Consider the following 23,386-nt stretch of genomic DNA (forward strand, 5'->3'; position numbering starts at 1 on the left):
GACAGCAAGGTAAATCTACACTTTATGGCCCTTTTACATGAGATGACAGTCAGCTAAATGACTGCACGAGCGCTGGTGTCACCACTAAGGCTCCTTTGCGCTCATGCAGTTCCTAAGTGGGGAGCATTTACCCGGAATGAGAAGCCAGGGATCCAGCGATAGTTTTTATGCTAAATGAAAGCCAGCAATACTGACGTGCGAACGAAAAGTGAGCAATTTTTTTGTATTCGTACTACATGATTTGATCGTTTGAACAAATATTAAGCAATAATTGTTACGTGTAAATGGCCCAGTAGTCACAGTGCTGCTTTGTTCCAATTCTTCTGCTAGCTCATATGAAAGACTAGCTGATATACCCGGCTTCACCCAAGTTAATTTAATACAGTTGTTTACATGTTGTTGGCAGGGAATATTTTATGAAGCCGTGGTTACTTCCGAGAAACTGAGGAATAAAATATGTATACACAGAGGAGCGTTAGATTCTCCTTAGACTGCATGTACTGATGTTCCTCTGCAGAATGTGCCATCCTTGCCACTTTCCTCACTTAAGACCTAAAGAGTGCTTGCGCCAAATTTCACACTTCACACCAGGAAGTTACTTTACATAGGGGTGCCAATACTTTTGCACTTAGCATTGAATAATCAAGTTGTGACCCCTTTTCTTTTCCTATTGAAGACCTAAAAAATGCTCGTGCCAGATTTCAGGTTTGTACGACACTGGGACGTTACATTACATAGGGGTTCACTTACTTTTGCAATTAGCATTGAATAAACTTTTCCTATGTAGGGCCTAAAGAATGGTTGTGCCAAAGTTCATGTTTGTACAAAACCGGGAAGTTAGAGAATTAGATTAGGTAGATTACATAGGGGTGCACTTACTTTTGCACTTAGCATTGAATAATAAAGTTGTGACCCCTTTACTTTTCCTATTTAGGACCTAAAGAACGTTCCTGCTGGATTCCATGTCTGTATGGGAACTTAGAGAATTAGTTACAAGTCAGTCAGTGAGTCAGACAGTGAGGGCTTTCACACACACGTGTATATTAGAGATGAGCGAACGTACTCGTCCGAGCTTGATACTCGTTTGAGTATTAGTGTGTTCGAGATGCTCGTTACTCGAGACGAGTACCACGCGATGTTCGAGTTACTTTCACTTTCATCCCTGAGACGTTAGCACGCTTTTCTGGCCAGTAGAAAGACAGGGAAGGCATTACAACTTCCCCCTGCGACGTTCAAGCCCTATACCACCCCCCTGCAGTGAGTGGCTGGCGAGATCAGGTGTCACCGGAGTATATAAATCGGCCCCTCCCGCGGCTCGCCACAGATGCATTCTGACAGAGATCAGGGACAGTGCTGCTGGTGCCGGAGCTGCTATAGGGAGAGCGTTAGGAGTTATTTTAGGCTTCAAGAACCCCAACAGTCCTTCTTAGGGCCACATCTAACCGTGTGCAGTAGTGTGGAGGCTGCTTTTTGCAGTGTTGCACTTTTTTTTTTTTTTGTATATCGGCCATGCAGAGCATTGCGTCCTGCAGTAATTTTACATTGTCCAGGGCCAGTAGTGGTGAGGCAGGGACAGAAGACATATTTAGTGTATATGGGCAGTGGGCCTTTCCAAAAACATTTGGGAAAAAAAATCTATTTGGGCTGCCTGTGACCGTCCTCAGTGTACTGGGTCTCTGCTGGGGGTAGTTGTCCTAATTCATACGCAGCCAGCTAAGTGTTACAGCAGGCTTGCGCAAAATTCTTTCCTGCCTCTGTGTTGCCTCTTACATCACCGCTGTATTCCTGTCCACAAGTGTACTGGGTCTCTGCTAAGGGTAGTTGTCCTAATTCATACGCAGCCAGCTAAGTGTTACAGCAGGCTTGCGCAAAATTGTTTTCTGCCTTTGTGTTGCCTCTTACATCACCGCTGTATTCCTGTCCACAAGTGTACTGGGTCTCTGCTGGGGGTAGTTGTCCTAATTCATACGCAGCCAGCTAAGTGTTACAGCAGGCTTGCGCAAAATTCTTTCCTGCCTCTGTGTTGCCTCTTACATCACCGCTGTATTCCTGTCCACAAGTGTACTGGGTCTCTGCTGGGGGTAGTTGTCCTAATTCATACGCAGCCAGCTAAGTGTTACAGCAGGCTTGCGCAAAATTCTTTCCTGCCTCTGTGTTGCCTCTTACATCACCGCTGTATTCCTGTCCACAAGTGTACTGGGTCTCTGCTAAGGGTAGTTGTCCTAATTCATACGCAGCCAGCTAAGTGTTACAGCAGGCTTGCGCAAAATTGTTTTCTGCCTTTGTGTTGCCTCTTACATCACCGCTGTATTCCTGTCCACAAGTGTACTGGGTCTCTGCTGGGGGTAGTTGTCCTAATTCATACGCAGCCAGCTAAGTGTTACAGCAGGCTTGCGCAAAATTCTTTCCTGCCTCTGTGTTGCCTCTTACATCACCGCTGTATTCCTGTCCACAAGTGTACTGGGTCTCTGCTGGGGGTAGTTGTCCTAATTCATACGCAGCCAGCTAAGTGTTACAGCAGGCTTGCGCAAAATTCTTTTCTGCCTCTGTGTTGCCTCTTACATCACCGCTGTTTTCCTGTCCACATGTGTACTGGGTCTCTGCTGCGGGTAGTTGTCCTAATTCATACGTAGCCAGCTAAGTGTTACAGCAGGCTTGCGCAAAATTGTTTTCTGCCTCTGTGATGCCTCTTACATCACCGCTGTACTCCTGTCCACAAGTGTACTGGGTCTCTGCTGGGGGTAGTTGTCCTAATTCATACGCAGCCAGCTAAGTGTTACAGCAGGCTTGCGCAAAATTGTTTTCTGCCTCTGTGATGCCTCTTACATCACCGCTGTACTCCTGTCCACAAGTGTACTGGGTCTCTGCTGGGGGTAGTTGTCCTAATTCATACGCAGCCAGCTAAGTGTTACAGCAGGCTTGCGCAAAATTCTTTTCTGCCTCTATGTTGCCTCTTACATCACCGCTGTATTCCTGTCCACAAATGTACTGGGTCTCTGCTGGGGGTAGTTGTCCTAATTCATACGCAGCCAGCTAAGTGTTACAGCAGGCTTGCGCAAAATTCTTTCCTGCCTCTGCTGTGCGTTCCGTAAGCGAAGTCAGCCTCCAACCACAGGCCAATAAGCGGCACATTTAATTACAGCGTTCTGTTTCTGCACTACTGGTAATACAGCATCCTGAGGGGTAGGGGTAGGCCTAGAGGACGTGGACGCGGGCGAGGACGCGGAGGCCCAAGTCAGGGTGTGGGCACAGGCCGAGCCAGTGCGGTGGCCAGGGGTAGAGGCAGGGCCAGACCGAATAATCCACCAACTGTTTCCCAAAGCGCCCCCTCGCGCCATGCCACCCTGCAGAGGCCAAGGTGCTCTAAGGTCTGGCAGTTTTTCACAGAGACGCCTGACGACCGACGAACAGTGGTGTGCAACCTTTGTCGCGCCAAGATCAGCTGGGGAGCCACCACCACCAGCATGCGCAGGCATATGATGGCCAAGCACCCCACAAGGTGGGACGAAGGCCGTTCACCGCCTCCGGTTTGCACCGCTGCCTCTCCCCCTGTGCCCCAACCTGCCACTGAGATCCAACCCCCCTCTGAGGACACAGGCACGAGTGCCTACCGGCCTGCACCCACACCCTCACCTCCGCTGTCCTCGGCCCCATCCAGCAATGTCTCTCAGCGCAGCGTCCAGACGTCGCTAGCGCAAGTGTTTGAGTGCAAGCGCAAGTACGCCACCACGCACCCGCACGCTCAAGCGTTAAACGTGCACATAGCACAATTGATCAGCCTGGAGATGCTGCCGTATAGGCTTGTGGAAACGGAGGCTTTCAAAAGCATGATGGCGGCGGCGGCCCCGCGCTACTCGGTTCCCAGTCGCCACTACTTTTCCCGATGTGCCATCCCAGCCCTGCACGACCACGTCTCCCGCAACATTGTACGCGCCCTCACCAACGCGGTTACTGGCAAGGTCCACTTAACAACGGACACGTGGACAAGCACAGGCGGGCAGGGCCACTATATCTCCCTGACGGCACATTGGGTGAATTTAGTGGAGGCTGGGACAGAGTCAGAGCCTGGGACCGCTCACGTCCTACCCACCCCCAGAATTGGGGGCCCCAGCTCGGTGCTGGTATCTGCGGCAGTGTATGCTTCCTCCACTAAACCACCCTCCTCCTCTTCCTCCTCCTCCAACGCAACCTCTGTCTCGCAATCAAGATGTGTCAGCAGCAGCAGCACGTCGCCAGCAGTCGGTGTCGCGCGGCGTGGCAGCACAGCGGTGGGCAAGCGTCAGCAGGCCGTGCTGAAACTACTCAGCTTAGGAGAGAAGAGGCACACGGCCCATGAACTGCTGCAGGGTCTGACAGAGCAGACCGACCGCTGGCTTTCGCCGCTGAGCCTTCAACCGGGCATGGTCATGTGTGACAACGGCCGTAACCTGGTGGTGGCTCTGCAGCTCGGCAGCCTCACGCACGTGCCATGCCTGGCCCATGTCTTTAATTTGGTGGTTCAGCGCTTTCTGAAAAGCTACCCACACTTGTCATACCTGCTCAGAAAGGTGCGCCGGGTCAGTGCACATTTCCGCAAGTCCAAGACGGACGCTGCCACCCTGCGGACCCTGCAACATCGGTTTAATCTGCCAGTGCACCGACTGCTGTGCGACGTGCCCACACGATGGAACTCTACGCTCCACATGTTGGCCAGACTCTATGAGCAGCGTAGAGCTATAGTGGAATACCAACTCCAACATGGGCGGCGTAGTGGGAGTCAGCCTCCTCAATTCTTTACAGAAGAGGGGGCCTGGTTGGCAGCCATCTGCCAGGTCCTTGGAAACTGAGGAGTCTACCCAGATGGTGAGCGGGGATGCTGCAATCATTAGCATCACCATTCCTCTGCTATGCCTCTTGAGAAGTTCCCTGCAAAGCATAAAGGCAGACGCTTTGCGCTTGGAAACGGAGGCGGGGGAAGACAGTATGTCGCTGGATAGTCAGAGCACCCTCATGTCTATATCTCAGCGCGTTGAGGAGGAGGGGGAGGAGCATGAGGAGGAGGGGGAAGAGACAGCTTGGCCCACTGCTCAGGGTACCCATGCTGCTTGCCTGTCATCCTTTCAGCGTGTATGGCCGGAGGAGGAGGAGGAGGATCCTGAAAGTGATCTTCCTAGTGAGGACAGCCATGTGTTGCATACAGGTACCCTGGCACACATGGCTGACTTTATGTTAGGATGCCCTTCTCGAGACCCTCGCGTTACACGCATTCTGGCCACTACGGATTACTGGGTGTACACACTGCTCGACCCACGGTATAAGGAGAACCTTTCCACTCTCATACCCGAAGAGGAAAGGGGTTCGAGAGTGATGCTATACCACAGGACCCTGGCGGACAAACTGATGGTAACATTCCCATCCGACAGCGCTAGTGGCAGAAGGTGCAGTTCCGAGGGCCAGGTAGCAGGGGAGGCGCAGAGATCAGACAGCATGTACAGTGCAGGCAGGGGAACATTCTCCAAGGCCTTTGCCAGCTTTTTGGCTCCCCAGCAAGACTGTGTCACCGCTCCCCAGTCAAGGCTGAGTTGGCGGTAGCACTGTAAAAGGATGGTGAGGGAGTACGTAGCCGATCGCACGACCGTCCTCGGTGACGCCTCTGCCCCCTACAACTACTGGGTGTCGAAGCTGGACACGTGGCCTGAACTCGCGCTGTATGCCCTGGAGGTGCTTGCTTGTCCTGCGGCTAGCGTCTTGTCAGAGAGGGTGTTTAGTGCGGCTGGGGGAATCATCACGGATAAGCGTACCCGCCTGTCAACCGACAGTGCCGACAGGCTTACACTCATCAAGATGAACAAAGCCTGGATTTCCCCAGACTTCTCTTCTCCACCAGCGGACAGCAGCGATACCTAAGCAATACGTAGGCTGCACCCGCAGATGGAAGCATCGTTCTCTATCACCATCAAAAACGGGGACCTTTTTGCTTCATCAATCTGTTTATTCTATTTATCCTCCTCCTCCTGAAACCTCACGTAATCACGCCGAACGGGCAATTTTTCTTAGGCCCACAAGGCTCAGTCATATAATTTTTGTAAACAATTTTTATACGTTTCAATGCTCATTAAAGCTTTGAAACTTTCACCTGAACCAATTTTAATTTTAACTGGGCTGCCTCCAGGCCTAGTTACCAATTAAGCCACATTAACCAAAGCGATTAATGGGTTTCACCTGCCCTCTTGGTTGGGCATGGGCAATTTTTCTGAGGTACATTAGTACTGTTGGTACACCAATTTTTTGGGGCCCTCGCCTACAGTGTAACCCAATTAATTTTTTGCCCACCTGCATTAAAGCTGACGTTACATCAGCTGTGATGGGCAATGCAATGGGATATATTTATGTACCGCCGGTGGCTTCCTGGCACCCACACATGCTGTCGGTCCACACGGAGTTGTAACTCCATGTGTACACTTCTAAAGAACCCCAGTCTGACTGGGGCATGCAGTGTGGGCCGAAGCCCACCTGCATTTAATCGGACGTTACCTCAGCTGTGATGGGCACTGCAATGGGATACATTTATGTACAGCCGGTGGATTCCAGGGAGCCACCCATGCAATTTGGGCAATTTTTCTGACGTACATTACTACTGTTGGTACACCAATTTTTGGGGCCCTCGCCTACAGTGTAATCCAATTAATTTTTTGCCCACCTGCATAAAAGCAGACACCTTGACAGAATGAATAGTGTGTGGCACATAGGTTCCCCATTGCTATGCCCACATGTGCAGCTCCTGATGGCGGTGGCACAGGATTATATTTCTCATTGCTTCTGTACAGCATTGTGGGCTATCGCCCCGCCCCTTTTAAAAAGGATCGCTGCCTAGCCGTGCCAACCCTCTGCAGTGTGTGCCTGCGGTTCCTCTGGCAGACGCACTTATAAATAGACATGAGGGTGGTGTGACATGAGTGCAGCTGAAGGCTGTGCAGGGACACTTTGGTGTGCGCTGTGGACACTGCGTCGTGCGGGGGGGGGGGGGGGGGGGGGTTGGGCAGCATGTAACCCAGGAGAAGTGGCAGAGGAGTGTCATGCAGGCAGTGATTGTGCTTTGTTGGAGGTAGTGTGGTGCTTAGCTAAGGTATGCATTGCTAATGAGGGCTTTTCAGAAGTAAAAGTTGTTGGGAGGGGGGGCCCACTCTTGCCGCTATTGTGGCTTAATAGTGGGACCTGGGAACTTGAGATGCAGCCCAACATGTAGCCCCTTGCCTGCCCTATCCGTTGCTGTGTCGTTCCCATCACTTTCTTGAATTGCCCTGATTTTCACAAATGGAAACCTTAGCAAGCATCGGCGATATACAAAAATGCTCGAGTCGCCCATTGACTTCAATGGGGTTCGTTACTCGAAACGAACCCTCGAGCATCGCGAAATTTTCCTCCCAAGTAACGAGCACCCGAGCATTTTGGTGCTCGCTCATCTCTAGTGTGTATATATATATATATATATATATATATATATATATATATATATGTATATTGTGAGACGGTGACCGGCAAGGTGCTGGAGAGCAGGTATGTGTCGCCTAGGATGCTCTCCTATGCTGCCTTGGGGAGCGCTTGGGCAGATACGTGCCACCGAGCAGCCTGGGCTCGGTGGAGGAAGCCGGCAGTATAGTGTTAGTAGCATTAAGCTACTAACACGCTGTAGCAAGTAAGTGGCTCCAAGCCGCATAATCCGGGCCGGCTTTTCCTGGAGTGACCAAAGTGAAGGGTGGGATGGTCACTCCCACGTACCAGGTGAGGCTGGTACCAGGCCATATAAAGCCTGGGCCTACAGGGCCTAGGAGAGAGCTGAGACCTCTGCAGGTCTGGGAGTCCTGGCTGGCTGTGTGCAGGAGCCATTTTGATTACCAGTGTGTAGACAGGAACGCTACATGTTTAGTAAGTGCTCAGACGAGCAGGATTTCCTTTATGTTTGCCTGATGTTAAGGCCTGTATTTTGCTTTGTTTGCTTGGAAATAAACCCAGGCAAAGCCTGGACTAAAGACTTTATCGCAAGTGTCACTGTCTCTGACTGCTTATGCCCAGGTTGCTACCGATCCTAAACGCTAATCCCTCACAATATATATATATATATATATATATATATATATATGAATTGGGTGAAGTAGGTAACTATACTTCCTCCTAAACACCTGCCTGTAATCTCCTACATGGTTTCCACAGGGGAAGTTTAACATTCCCTGTGCCTCAGAAATCTGATGTGAAAAAGTTGTAGATTTTTGCACAAGCCCTACTTTTGGGCATTTTTCCACCACCCTTGACTTTTTTTTCAAACAGTGGGGCTTCCGTAAGAGTGTGAGGCTGTCCATGGCCTGAAAAAATTACTATAATTAACACCAGAAACTGACATAAATTATAGTGTATATCTCAACCAGGTCATAAGTGGTTTAGAGTCGCCTGTCTAGCGCATGGGACAGCCAGACATGTAACAAATTTATGCCCCTGTATGAAATGCCTTTCTTAGCAAATGTGTACCATAGTCTTTTCTATTATCTAATTGAGCTAATTGCATTTTAGTATTAGGGCTCCCACCCACTAGCGTTTTTTTTCACTGCGAAATTCGCACATTTTTTTTTTTCTACAGGGGGTCTATGGGACTTGTAAAGCTAAAATCGCGATTTACCGCGAAATCGCGATTTTGCGCAATCGCGATTTTAGCTTTACAACTCCCATAGCCCAGAGACCCCTGCAGAAAAAAAAAAACGCTGCGAATTTTGCAGTAAAAAAACGCTAGTGGGTGGGAGCCCTTAGGGTAAGAGTACACATGTGCTAGCAGTTGTCATTAGTATATGCGTTTTCCTGATAATTGCTGGTTTGCACTTGCAAGTCCAGTTGCAGCCTGGCAATTAGCGCTATTACATCAGCATTGACGATGTTTATATAATAGTGCCCTTATAGTATATGTTGGATATTATCTTTTCTACTAATCACCTCAATTGCACCAATGTTTTTTTTAGAGATTAATAACAATTTTGAGGCAAGTTCAATAAAAGTTCAAATGGACACAATTAGAGATGAGCGAGCATACTCGGTAAGGCAATATACTCGAAATAGCATCGCCTTTTTAGAGTACCTGCTGGCTCGTCGCTGAATATTTGGGGGGCAATGGGGGTGAGCGGGGGTTGCAGAGGGGATCAGGAGGGAGAGAGAGGGAGAGGGATCTCTCTCACTCTCCTCCCCGCTCCCCCTCACTGCCCCGCGCCGCCCGCGACCCTCGCGGCCCCCAAAAATCTTCAGGGACGAGCCAGCAGGTACTCGAAAAAGGCGATGCTCTCTCGAGTATATCACCTTACCGAGTATGCTCGCTCATCTCTAGACACAATATATATCCTTTTGACACACTAGACAAATAGATTTTTTTCTGACTCATTGTTATTGATTGAATTAACCTAATTGTTGTAGCACATATTGCACTCATTATCCATATTTATGGTTTACTCACCCATTTTAGACTGCTGCTTATTGTATTTGTTATACACTTATAAGCCCCCTCACACCTTCTAGTTGCTCTCCCTAAGGACAAATGACACCCTTACTGACTCACATCTATAAGCCTCTGACTAGCAAGTCAGAAACCTACTGCACAATGATGAGGGGCAAAAACACTAAAACAGCTTTCTATGCATTATCTTCTCCTTCTGGAGAACATTCTGGATTTGGCTCATAATTCCCAGTGATTGTTACAAGACCTGTTAAAAGGTCTGACATTGACTTGCAGGAATGCTGCCTTCCAATAGGTGGTGCTGTAGAGGCATTGTACCATCTTCCCATTTACACTGATACTTTTCACAGTTGCTTTCACCTATATTTTCTTCTAGAATGTAGTCAAAAAGGTGTTATTATGCCTATCACTAACCAAGCACTGGCGTAACTACAGGGGATGCGGTTGCACCCGGGCCCAGGACCCTTAGGGGGCCAATAAGGCCGCTCTTCTCCATATACAGGCCCTGTACTTTGAATAAAACATTATAGTTGGGGGCCTTGTTAGAGGATTTGCATTGGGGCCCAGGAACTTCAAGTTACCCCTCTGTATCCAAGTAATACAGTGTCCATATCAGGAAATCCTCTGATGTCAGACATTATATTAATGAAAATTTGAGAAAACTTTCTCACTTGTATCTAACTTTGAAAATTGACAGAATTGTCAGCTCCTATGGAGGCTGGAAAATGCACAAAATTTTGCAGTGTTTCCCAGTAACTGATTAAATGCTTTGATTTCCAAACTACATTGATTTCTGTAGATTGCTATATTTGTTGCTGTGCTCCATGGCTAACACCAACCGTGTTTCCCTGAAAATAAGACCAAGTAGAGGTTTTGCTCCAGTGCTAAATATAAGGCCTCCCCTCTAAGTAAGACCTAGCTCTGTCCCTGCTGTGCGAGTCTGCTGTAATGAGCTCCCCCTGGTGGCCTTAAGCTGCAATACCGTCCCTGCTGTACAAGTGGTCCAGGAACTGCTGTGGGTGATCCTTACAGTCTCCAGACAGTGTGTGGATTGTTATGATGTTCCAGAAGATGATGACATGACTGTCATTGGATAAACTTGCTTTGTGTTCTCATAAGAATATGGGGATCGGTAAATATACCCTAGATTGTTGTACATGGAAATAATGGTAGTAACAAGAAATTCTTGATAGGATTCACAGTTTGTCTGGTTATGCTGGTTTGTGATGACAACTATTGTACAGTACATAATAGATGTTCATTTTTTTTCTTCAACAATAAATGTGAATGCTTCTTCATGGAAAAATAAGACATCCCCTGAAAATAAACCTAGCTCATCTTTGGGAGCAAAAATTAATATAAGACACTGTCTTATTTTCTGGGAAACGGGGTAGTAAGGCCTCATTCACACTTTTTTTCCTGCTTCCATAGAAGTATATGGGAGATTCCTACATATCTTGGCAAAAGATAGGGAAATACATATCTATTGACTCGCTGTGTAAAATCGGCAACTAAAAACAGTCCACGATGTGCTTTTTTTTCTACGCGCCCATAAATTAGTCATGTGAATAACATAGTAACATAGTATGTTAAGCTGAATGAAGACAATGTCCATCTAGTTCAGCCTGTTTTCACCCCCCTTGTTGATCCAGAGGAAGGCAAAAAAACCAATGAAGCAGAAGCCAATTTAGCCAATTTGGAGGAAAAAAATGCTTCTTAACTCCATAATGGCAGTCAGAATAATCCCTGGATCAACATTTGAAAGTTCCTACCTGACTCCAAGACCCGGAACAACAACCCCACTGGTCACCTAATGTCTATATCCTGTAATATCATAGCACTCTAAAAAGACATCTAGTCCCCTCTTAAATTCCTCTATCGATTTTGCCATCACCATGTCCTCAGGCAGAGAGTTCCACAGTCTCACTGCTCTTACAGTAAAGAACCCTCTTCTATGTTGGTGATAAAACCTGCTTTCTTCTAGATGTAGAGGATGTCCTCTTCTTACCGTTGCAGTCCTGGATATAAACAGATCATGGGAGAGATCCTTGTATTGTCCCCTAATGTATTTATCCATAGTTATTTGGTCACCCCTTAACAGTCTTTTTTCAGGTTGAATAATCCCAATTTTGATAGCCTCTCTGGATATTCCAGTCCTCTCATTCCATGTATTAGTTTAGTTGCTCTTCTTTGAACCCCCTCAAGCACTGCTACATCTTTCCTGAGCACCGGTGTCCAGAACTGTACACAGTATTCCATGTGGGGCCTGACAAGTGCCTTACATAGTGGAAGAATAATGTTCTCGTCCCTCGCCCCTATACCTCTTTTAATGTACCCTAAGACTTTATTTGCTTTTGCAGCAGCTGACTGGCATTACTCCAGTTTAATCTACAGTCCACAAGTCCCCCCAGGTCTTTTTCTATATCACTTTTCCCTAGCAGTGCCCCATTAAGTGTATATTGGTGACATCTGTTTCTCCTGCCCATGTGCATAACCTTACATTTATCAACATTGAACTTCATTTGCCATTTTGCTACCCAAGCCCCCAGCTTATCTAGGTCCGTTTGCAGCTGTATATTATCCTCCATTGTATTAATTATCTTGTATAATTTTATATCATCTGCAAATATCAATATTTTACTGTGCAGTCCCTCTATCAGGTCATTGATAAATATATTGAACAGAATGGGGCCTAATACTGAACCCTGTGGCACCCCACTAGCAACAGTGACCCAATTAGAGTATGGTCCATTTATTACCACCCTCTGCTTTCTATCTCTGAGCCAGCTCTTTACCCAGATACACACGTTTTTGCCTAGACTGAGCTTTCTCATTTTATATATCAGCCTATTATGCGGCATGGTGTCAAATGCTTTAGAAAAATCCAGATATATGAGATCACTAGACAATGAGTACATTTGTATCCACTGCTTCACACAGTGGCGATTTTTGGGTGCTTTTTTAATGTGGCTAAATAGCGGCGCATATGCGGTTGTGTGATTTCGGGCTTATTCAGACGACCGTATATCGGCCAGGTATTCACACCAGTCGATATACGGTGTCCCTCTCTGCGGGGGGAAGAGGCTGGAAGAGCTGGGAGCAGTGCACTGAGCTCCTGCCCCCTCTCCGCCTCCTTTCCACCCCTCGGCACTGTTTGCAATGGGAGGGGCGGAACCGGGGCGGAGCTAAGTCCCACGACTTAGCTCCTCCCAACCTTGCTTCCTCTCATTGCAAATAGTGCCGAGGGGTGGAGAGGAGGGGGAGAGGGGGCGAGAGCTCAGTGTACTGCTTCCAGCTCTTCCAGCCTCTTCCCCCTGCAGAGAGGGACGCCGTATAGCGGCCGGGGTGAATAACTGGACAATATACGGTCATCTAAATAAGCCCTAAGGCTGTATTTGCACTGACACGTTCCATTTGTTAAGAGATGGTCCATGAAGTATATGGCCTTCCCGCATTACACTTTTTACCATATGCACAAATAAAGGGTTTTCTAAGAGCTAGAGTTGGGAATGTCTCAAAAGAAGCAATAGCAAATCCAATTGACATGCTCCTGCAAGGATCATCGCAAAGGCCTTCTATATCTGATCTATACTACCGATTCAGGGAGGGGTGGGCCGAAACAGATAGTACACCTTTGTTTATAAAATGGGAATGGGAACTACAAGACCCAGAACTATCTCAAAAACTGGTAGATGGTTGGATCTCTATAAGAAAGGCTATAACCAATGAGAGATGGAGGGAAACATATTTTAAAATTATACATGGAGCGATTTATGGTTTCAACATACCCCCGCACCCCGGGAGCCCAACTAGGCTGCAGGCGTGCCCTAGATGCTCACAACCAAAAACAGATTTTCTGCATGGAATCTGGCATTGCCCCCAAATCAAAACACTCTGGACAGAAATTAAATCTTTGGTACATGAACTTGCAGGAATTACTCTACCATTGAGCCCACAAGCTTTTGTATTTCACTCTCTCCCTAGCCATATTAAAAAAAAACCCTAATTTGATATACACTATTCTTATAATAGGCAAGAGGAGCATGTTAGCAAAATGGTTGCAGGCCAGTCCCCCGGGAGTGCCACATATCATGCAACAACTAAGACACCTAGAAATGGAGAGACTGGAGACGGAAAAACGGGCAGAATCCCAAGCATTAAAATTTTTTGGGAAATGGCGGGTTTTCATAGAAAGATTCATGGACCCAGATGAGATCTTAGAATGCATGCACCCATTTAGTAACACATCCTGGTATCACACTCAAGCAGGAGCGGATAGATTAGGAAAATTAAAAATAACATAAAGCAATGTTATTAAATCATATAGGAGAGGAGAAGATGATATTTTCAGGCAATAAACAGAATTTTTTAGATATTGATACGCCACAGCATATAGTAAATTAACTAAAAGGGAAAACAAAGAGACACAAAGCTATACTCTAAAAATCCACTGTTAAGGCAGGGTTCACACAGGGCGGATTTGCAGCGGTTTTTCCATTGCGGATTTGCCGCAGAAGCAGTTCTTCTTCAACGGTTAATTTGGGCTTGCGGATTTTCCTGCGGAAAAATCCGCAAGCGGCTTTTTTCGGCAGCGCTTTTTTACTTTTTGCTGCATCTTTGAAAACTGCCCCGCAGTTGCATTTCCTAACTGCGGCTGTGCTGAAAAAATCCGCACTGTAAAAACAGTTTTTTGGCAACACTGATTTGTGCTGCATTGCACTGCAAACGCAGCGGTTTTGCCGCAGTGCGGATATGCAACGGCAGTCCGCGGCAAAACCGCGGCAAATCCGCCCTGTGTGAACCCAGCCTAAATTTCCAATGTTTGTTTATTTATTTTATTTTGTTCTATGTTGACAATTAAAGCTAATGTGCTATATATATAATTATTAACCATCGCAATGCAATTACTCAGCATGTACATGTGTCAAAGATGTAAATGTGATTTGACTACACAATTTTTTTTTCTTGTATCGTCATGTGAGTTGATATGTTTTGTTTTCTTTTTGATTATGAAAAATTGTAATAAAAAAAGAGTTTTGAGAGAGATGGTCACAATTCGCATTTGGATAGAACCCATTATTTTCAGTGGGTTAATTTACATGAGCGATTAGTGCGAGATCAAAAAATTGGAGCATGTCCTATTTTTGGCCAATTCCACTGCAAGATTCTCCCATTGTTTCTTATTGGAGCCAAAAAAATGTGTCACACTAGCATGTAAATGCGATCTTCATGTGAGTGCAATTTGCGTTTTTCCATTTTAAACTATCATGTACATGAAAAATGCAAGTACATTGACGCATATAATGCAATGCAATTTTTGTGCAAAATCCACCGCACATGCTTGAAAATCACATTAAAATTGCAGGTTAAGAAATGTGATATAAGTCCAATTTCCCCAGACCAATATCACAATCACCTACGTAAATATAGCCCTACTTTGTTACTCTACACAGCACATCTGAATTCACAGGCACATTGCAATGTAAGGGCAGTGAAAGAGGGGTTAACCATCCCCAGACTCTTATTTGAAGGTCTAAGACAAACATATTTTAGTGATTAACGAAGAGGATATTGTTAGTTCCTGCTAGTAGATAACTTAACATCTCCCAGTCCTGAGAATTTCACCCAAGCAGAGAAAATTCTGCAAAGAAAGGTCATTTCTGGAGGCTATGAGTATGCTGGAACCATGAATTCTACCTGCCTATTTATCTATAACATCATCAATCTGTAAATCTGTTGATAATGGCATTATGTAAACTATTCCTATATAATCTAGAAGCAGTGAATAACATCATTCTGTGCCAGTAGCTTGCTAACAAATACAATACTTCTTCACTTAATGAATAAGCCTTGGCAGTATGTGATCTTCAACTTTATGGAAGACTCATAGATGTAATTGTGGGTTTTACCATTAAATTTGAACGCTTTATCCATCTTTGAAACATAGATTGCTTTTTGATATGAAATAGATAGATTTTGATATGGAAAAAAACATTTGTTATTTACCAAAAAATACTTTTTGAAAAAGTAACACCATAACATCCTTTTTATGGTCATAGTAATGTTTGTAGTAATGGGAATTAATGGGATCTTGGTTATAAGATTTCATAACAGTTATATAGATTAAGTGAGGCCTCACACAGGCAGTTCATAAACAACTGAGGAAAGAGTTAAAATATTCCTGCATATTCAAATAACTTTTCAGAATAAACTGCCATGTGTGTGCATGAGGTAAAACACTGTATCTGGCCATTATATGACTTGTATTCTGCATTTATCACATTTTCCCTTCTGCAGGCTGTATCAATAATTCTGAGTTCTCTCTGAGCTGGTGCGAGGAGCCTGCTGTTATGGGGTCTTCTATACACTCCACACAGAGAAAACAAGATGGTACAGAAGTACTGAGCAGTGTAGATGTAATTTAATATCTGTCAGACAAAGTAGTTCGCTAACCAATGCATTTGCAATACTGTTTCTCGAGGCAGAATTAAGTAAAAAAGTATCTTTTGAAGAAGCAATACAGTATGACTGTAAAAAAACTCAAAAACAGGTTTTCTCAATTATGAATTTCTAATCTGATTTTGACCCGCATAAGCTGTTTTGTAAATGGATAATATTTGGTAAATGCAATCTAAAAAAGAAATAAACTGAAAATAATTGTAAGTACTACTGCTACACATGTGACCTGAGAGTTGCTTATCGGTAGTTATTTTGTATATTCAGTTCAGAGGAGACAGAATTCGCCTTAGTGCCTAGGGCCTGAAGATGTTAACTTGGTCCTGTTTAGGATTAACATAATATGTTAGGCTGAAAAAAAACATATGTCCATCTAGCTCAATCTATTATTCCCTCCAATGTTGATCCAGAGGAAAGCAAAAAAAAAAACAAAATACAATGAGCTAAAAGCCAATTTTTCTAATTTAGGGAATAAAATTCCTTTCTGACTCTAATCTGTCAATCAGAATAATCACTTCGAAAGTAATTAGTGACTATAACATATAATATTGCTACACTCAAGAAAGATATCCAGGTCCCTCATAATCTCTTTTATCAAATTCAAAATCACCAGGCAGAGAGTTCCATAGTTTCACTGCCCTTACTGTAAAGATCCCCCATCTATGTCGGTGTAGAAATCTTCTTTCCTCTTGATGTAGAGAGCACACCCTTGTTACAGTCACAGTCCTTTGTATAAATAAATTGTGGTAGAGATCTCTGTGCTATCCCCAGACATATTCATACATACTAATTAGATCACCGTTCAGCTATCTTTTCCCTAAAGTTAATAACCCTAATTTAAATAACCTCTCTGGGTATTGTCGTCCATCCATTCCATATATTATTTTAGATGCCCGCCTTTGAATCTGCTCAAGCTTTAATATGTCCTTCTTGAGTACCAGTGCCCAAAGCTGTACACAATATTGCATGTCTGGTCTAAGCAGTGATTTTTAAAGAGGAATAACATTGCTCTCATCATATGCCCTTATACCTCTTTTTATGTACCCTATAATCCTATTTTCCTTGGCAGCAGCTGCCTAACACTGGTTGCTCCAGTTAAGAGTACAGTTAACTAAAATCTCTGATAACAGCTCTTGACACCACATTCGCTATTCAACAGACCCTGTCACTATGGAGTCATAAAATATAATAAACAATGTCTTGTCTATCACATTACCTAATTCTCTTAGAACCCAGGGGTGTATGCCATCAAAACCCGGCTATTTGCTTATTTTTAACTTTTAAAGCAGCTCTGCACTCCTTCCTTGGTTAAACTGGTGGCATTTAGTGAAGAGTTTACTTTATCACTCTGCATCTCATCTGACATTTCCTTTTCCTTTATGAATACACTGGAGAAAAAGCTATGTATTAGATTTGCTCTCTCCTCATCACCCTCTACAATTTTCCTACATTATTTATTACAGGGCCAACACTTTCGGTATTAATCTTTTAAATATTTAACCTTGTAACCCTGTAGGTTCACCACCCTGTCACAGCTTAAGTCCAACCAGGTGTCAGTTATTCCCTCTATACTGCACAAACAAAAAAAATTAAGTCAGCACTTCCTAAATAAAAATCTACAGGTGCATGTTAAACTGTTGCTGCAAAAAAACAGTACAAGCAGAGACACATGGCAACAGCACTCAAAGATATTTTATATCAACGAAATACATAACTGTAATGCATATACTAGCCACATTAAAAAATGCAAGGTTCTTAGTATATAGTTTGCTCCTATTCCCGTTCTTACTGGAGAAGACATCCTCTGGTGGTCAGATGGCATGTCATGCTGCAGCAGTGCTAATTCTGTAGTGGCATCCCCGTCATCTGCCAACTTTGCAAACTTTTTGGGGTGTGACAGTTCAGGACTAGCCTCCCTGGTTCTTTTCCCTCTACCCCTCCTTTTAAAGGGGTTGTCCCACGAAAGCAAGTGGGGTAAAGCACTTCTGTATGGCCATATTAATGCACTTTGTAATATACATCGTGCATTAAATATTGGCCATACAGAAGTTATACACTTACCCCCTCCGGTGTTGGCGTCCCCGTCTCCATGGCGCTGACCGAAGCCTTCTTCTCCCTCGATTAGACGCGCTTGCGCAGTCTGCTCTTCTGTTCTGTTGAATGGGGCGGCTCCGGCGTGCTCGCCCCGCACGGGGACGCCAACACCGGAGGGGGTAAGTATATAACTTCTGTATGGCCAATATTTAATGCACGATGTATATTACAAAGTGCATTATTATGGCCATATAGAAGTGCTTTACCCCACTTGCTTTCGCGGGACAACCCCTTTAACTGTCAGACAGCTAGCTGCCTGCTCATCCTGCACTCCCATGCTGCAATCCACCCTACATCTGCCCCAGCGAGTGTCTGCTTAGTAAGCAGCAAACTCCTTTCTATGTTGTCAATGGATCTCAGTGTTGCAAGCTGCTCATTTAGATCCAGGATCAGGCCTTCCAAGTACACAATACGCTCACATCTCATACACCAGTATGCACTCTTGAATGGCTGTTCAAAGACTGCGTACATAGCACAAGATGTACACTAGATGGCATTGTCAATCATGGAGCACATTCTAAATGGGGATAGTACAGAAAGATTAGATAAAAGTAACATAAACGAAAATTAAAATACATAATCAGTAGAGATGAGTGAGCATCAAAATGCTCGGGTGCTCGTTACTCGGGAGGAAATTATCGCGATGCTCGAGGGTTCGTTTCGAGTAACGAACCCCATTGAAGTCAATGGGCGACTCGAGCATTTTTGTATATCGCCGATGCTCGCTAAGGTTTCCATTTGTGAAAATCTGGGCAATTCAAGAAAGTGATGGGAACGACACAGCAATGGATAGGGCAGGCGAGGGGCTACATGTTGGGCTGCATCTCAAGTTCCCAGGTCCCACTATTAAGCCACAATAGCGGCAAGAGTGCCCCCCCCTCCCAACAACTTTTACTTCTGAAAAGCCCTCATTAGCAATGCATACCTTAGCTAAGCACCACACTACCTCCAACAAAGCACAATCACTGCCTGCATGACACTCCGCTGCCACTTCTACTGGGTAACATGCTGCCAACCCCCCCCCCCCCCCCCGCACGACGCAGTGTCCACAGCGCACACCAAACTGTCCCTGCGCAGCCTTCAGCTGCCCTCATGCCACACCACCCTCATGTCTATTTATAAGTGCGTCTGCCATGAGGAGGAACCGCAGGCACACACTGCAGAGGGTTGGCATGGCTAGGCAGCGACCCTTTTTAAAAGGGGCGGGGCGATAGCCCACAATGCTATACAGAAGCAATGAGAAATATAATCCTGTGCCACCGCCATCAGGAGCTGCACATGTGGGCATAGCAATGGGGAACCTATGTGCCACACACTATTCATTCTGTCAAGGTGTCTGCATGCCCCAGTCAGACCGCGTTTTTTTATAAATAGTCACAGGCAGGTACAACTCCGCAATGGGAATTCCGTGTGCACCCACAGCATGGGTGGCTCCCTGAAACCCAGCGGCGGTACATAAATATATCCCATTGCATTGCCCATCACAGCTGAGGTAATGTCATGTTAAATGCAGGTGGGCTTCGGCCCACACTGCATGCCCCAGTCAGACTGGGGTTCTTTAGAAGTGGACACATGCAGTTACAACTCCCTGTGGACCCACAGCATGGGTGGGTGCCAGAAAGCCACCGGCGGTACATAAATATATCCCATTGCAGTGCCCATCACAGCTGAGGTAACGTCCAATTAAATGCAGGTGGGCTTCGGCCCACACTGCATGCCCCAGTCAGACTGGGGTTCTTTAGAAGTAGACACATGCAGTTACAACTCCCTGTGGACCCACAGCATGGGTGGCTCCCTGGAACCCACCGGCGGTACATAAATATATCCCATTGCAGTGCCCAGCACAGCTAATGTAACGTCAGCTTTAATGCAGGTGGGCAAAAAATTAATTGGATTACACTGTAAGCGAGGGCCCCAAAAAATTGGTGTACCAACAGTACTAATGTACGTCAGAAAAATTGCCCATGCCCAACCAAGAGGGCAGGTGAAACCCATTAATCGCTTTGGTTAATGTGGCTTAATTTGTAACTAGGCCTGGAGGCAGCCCAGTTAAAATAAAAATTGGTTCAGGTGAAAGTTTCAACGCTTTAATGAGCATTGAAACGTATAAAAATTGTTTACAAAAATTATATGACTGAGCCTTGTGGGCCTAAGAAAAATTGCCCGTTCGGCGTGATTACGTCAGGTTTCAGGAGGAGGAGCAGGAGGAGGAGGATGAATATTATACACAGATTGATGAAGCTAAAAGGTCCACGTTTTTGATGGTGATAGAGAACAATGCTTCCATCCGCGGGTGCAGCCTACGTATTGTTTAGGTATCGCTGCTGTCCGCTGGTGGAGAAGAGAAGTCTGGGGAAATCCAGGCTTTGTTCATCTTGATGAGTGTAAGCCTGTCGGCACTGTCGGTTGACAGGCAGGTACGCTTATTTGTGATGATTCCCCCAGCCGCACTAAACACCCTCTCTGACAAGACGCTAGCCGCAGGACAAGCAAGCACCTCCAGGGCATACAGCGCGGGTTCAGGCCACGTGTCCAGCTTCGACACCCAGTAGTTGTAGGGGGCAGAGGCGTCATGGAGGACGGTCGTGCGATCGGCTACGTACTCCCTCACCATCCTTTTACAGTGCTCCCGCCGACTTAGCCTTGACTGGGGAGCGGTGACACAGTCTTGCTGGGGAGCCAGAAAGCTGTCAAAGGCCTTAGAGAGTGTTCCCCTGCCTGTGCTGTACATGCTGCCTGATCTCTGCGCCTCCCCTGCTACCTGGCCCTCGGAACTGCGCCTTCGGCCACTAGCGCTGTCGGATGGGAATTTTACCATCAGTTTGTCCGCCAGGGTCCTGTGGTATAGCATCACTCTCGAACCCCTTTCCTCTTCGGGTATGAGAGTGGAAAGGTTCTCCTTATACCGTGGGTCGAGCAGTGTGTACACCCAGTAATCCGTAGTGGCCAGAATGCGTGTAACGCGAGGGTCACGAGAAAGGCATCCTAACATGAAGTCCGCCATGTGTGCCAGGGTACCTGTACGCAACACATGGCTGTCCTCACTAGGAAGATCACTTTCAGGATCCTCCTCCTCCTCCTCAGGCCATACACGCTGAAAGGATGACAGGCAAGCAGCATGGGTACCCTCAGCAGTGGGCCAAGCTGTCTCTTCCCCCTCCTCCTCATCCTCCTCATGCTCCTCCTCCTCCTCAACGCGCTGAGATATAGACAGGAGGGTGCTCTGACTATCCAGCAACATACTGTCTTCCCCCGCCTCTGTTTCCAAGCGCAAAGCGTCTGCCTTTATGCTTTGCAGGGAACTTCTCAAGAGGCATAGCAGAGGAATGGTGATGCTAATGATTGCAGCATCGCCGCTCACCATCTGGGTAGACTCCTCAAAGTTTCCAAGGACCTGGCAGATCTCTGCCAACCAGGCCCACTCTTCTGTAAAGAATTGAGGAGGCTGACTCCCACTGCGCCGCCCATGTTGGAGTTGGTATTCCACTATAGCTCTACGCTGCTAATAGAGCCTGGTCAACATGTGGAGCGTAGAGTTCCACCGTGTGGGCACGTCGCACAGCAGTCGGTGCACTGGCAGATGAAACCGATGTTGCAGGGTGCGCAGGGTGGCAGCGTCCGTGTGGGACTTGCGGAAATGTGCGCAGAGCCGGCGCACCTTTCCGAGCAGGTCTGACAAGCGTGGGTAGCTTTTCAGAAACCGCTGAACCACCAAATTAAAGACGTGGGCCAGGCATGGCACGTGCGTGAGGCTGCCGAGCTGCAGAGCCGCCACCAGGTTACGGCCGTTGTCACACATGACCATGCCCGGTTGGAGGCTCAGCGGCGCAAGCCAGCGGTCGGTCTGCTCTGTCAGACCCTGCAGCAGTTCGTGGGCCATGTGCCTCTTCTCTCCTAAGCTGAGTAGTTTCAGCATGGCCTGCTGACGCTTGCCCACCGCTGTGCTGCCACGCCGCGCGACACCGACTGCTGGCGACGTGCTGCTGCTGACACATCTTGATTGCGAGACAGAGGTTGCGTAGGAGGAGGAGGAGGGTGGTTTAGTGGAGGAAGCATACACCGCCGCAGATACCACCACCGAGCTGGGGCCCGCAATTCTGGGGGTGGGTAGGGCGTGAGCAGTCCCAGGCTCTGACTCTGTCCCAGCCTCCACTAAATTCACCCAATGTGCCGTCAGGGAGATATAGTGGCCCTGCCCGCCTGTGCTTGTCCACGTGTCTGTTGTTAAGTGGACCTTGCCAGTAACCGCGTTGGTGAGGGCACGTACAATGTTGCGGGAGACGTGGTCGTGCAGGGCTGGGACGGCACATCGGGAAAAGTAGTGGCGACTGGGAACTGAGTAGCGCGGGGCCGCCGCCGCATCATACCTTTGAATGCCTCCGTTTCCACAACCCTATACGGCAGCATCTCCAGGCTGATAAATTTGGCTATGTGCACGTTTAACGCTTGAGCGTGCGGGTGCGTGGCGGCGTACTTGCGCTTGCGCTCCAACACTTGCGCTAGCGACGGCTGGACAGTGCGCTGAGAGACATTGGTGGATGGGGCCGAGCACAGCGGAGGTGAGGGTGTGGGTGCAGGCCAGGAGACGGTAGTGCCTGTGTCCTGAGAGGGGGGTTGGATCTCAGTGGCAGGTTGGGGCACAGGGGGAGAGGCAGCGGTGCAAACCGGAGGCGGCGAACGGCCTTCGTCCCACCTTGTGGGGTGCTTGGCCATCATATGTCTGCGCATGCTGGTAGTGGTGAGGCTGGTGGTGGTGGCTCCCCAGCTGATCTTGGCGCGACAAAGGTTGCACACCACTGTTCGTCGGTCGTCTGCACTCTCAGTGAAAAACTGCCAGACCTTTGAGCACCTCGGCCTCTGCAGGGTGGCATGGCGCGAGAGGGCTCTTTGGGAAACAGTTGGTGGATTATTCGGCCTGGCCCTGCCTCTACCCCTGGCCACCGCACTGCCTCTTCCAACCTGCCCTGCTGCTGCACTTGCCTCCCCCTCTGAAGACCTGTCCTCAGTAGGCGTAGCAAACCAGGTGGGGTCAGTCACCTCATCGTCCTGCTGCTCTTCCTCCGAATCCTCTGTGCGCTCCTCCCTCGGACTTACTCCAATTACTACTACCTGAGTGATAGACAACTGTGTCTCATCGTCATCGTCCTCGTCACCCACTGAAAGCTCTTGAGACAGTTGCCGGAAGTCCCCAGCCTCATCCCCCGGACCCCGGTAACTTTCCAAAGGTTGGGCATCGGTCACGACAAACTCCTCCGGTGGGAGAGGAACCATTGCTGGCCATTCTGGGCAGGGGCCCGGGAACAGTTCCTGGGAGTCTGTCTGCTCCTCAGAATGTGTCATTGTAATGGAGTGAGGAGGCTGGGAGGA

This window comes from Eleutherodactylus coqui, chromosome 1 (assembly GCF_035609145.1).
Source record: "Eleutherodactylus coqui strain aEleCoq1 chromosome 1, aEleCoq1.hap1, whole genome shotgun sequence".
NCBI classification, from domain to species: Eukaryota; Metazoa; Chordata; class Amphibia; order Anura; family Eleutherodactylidae; genus Eleutherodactylus; species Eleutherodactylus coqui.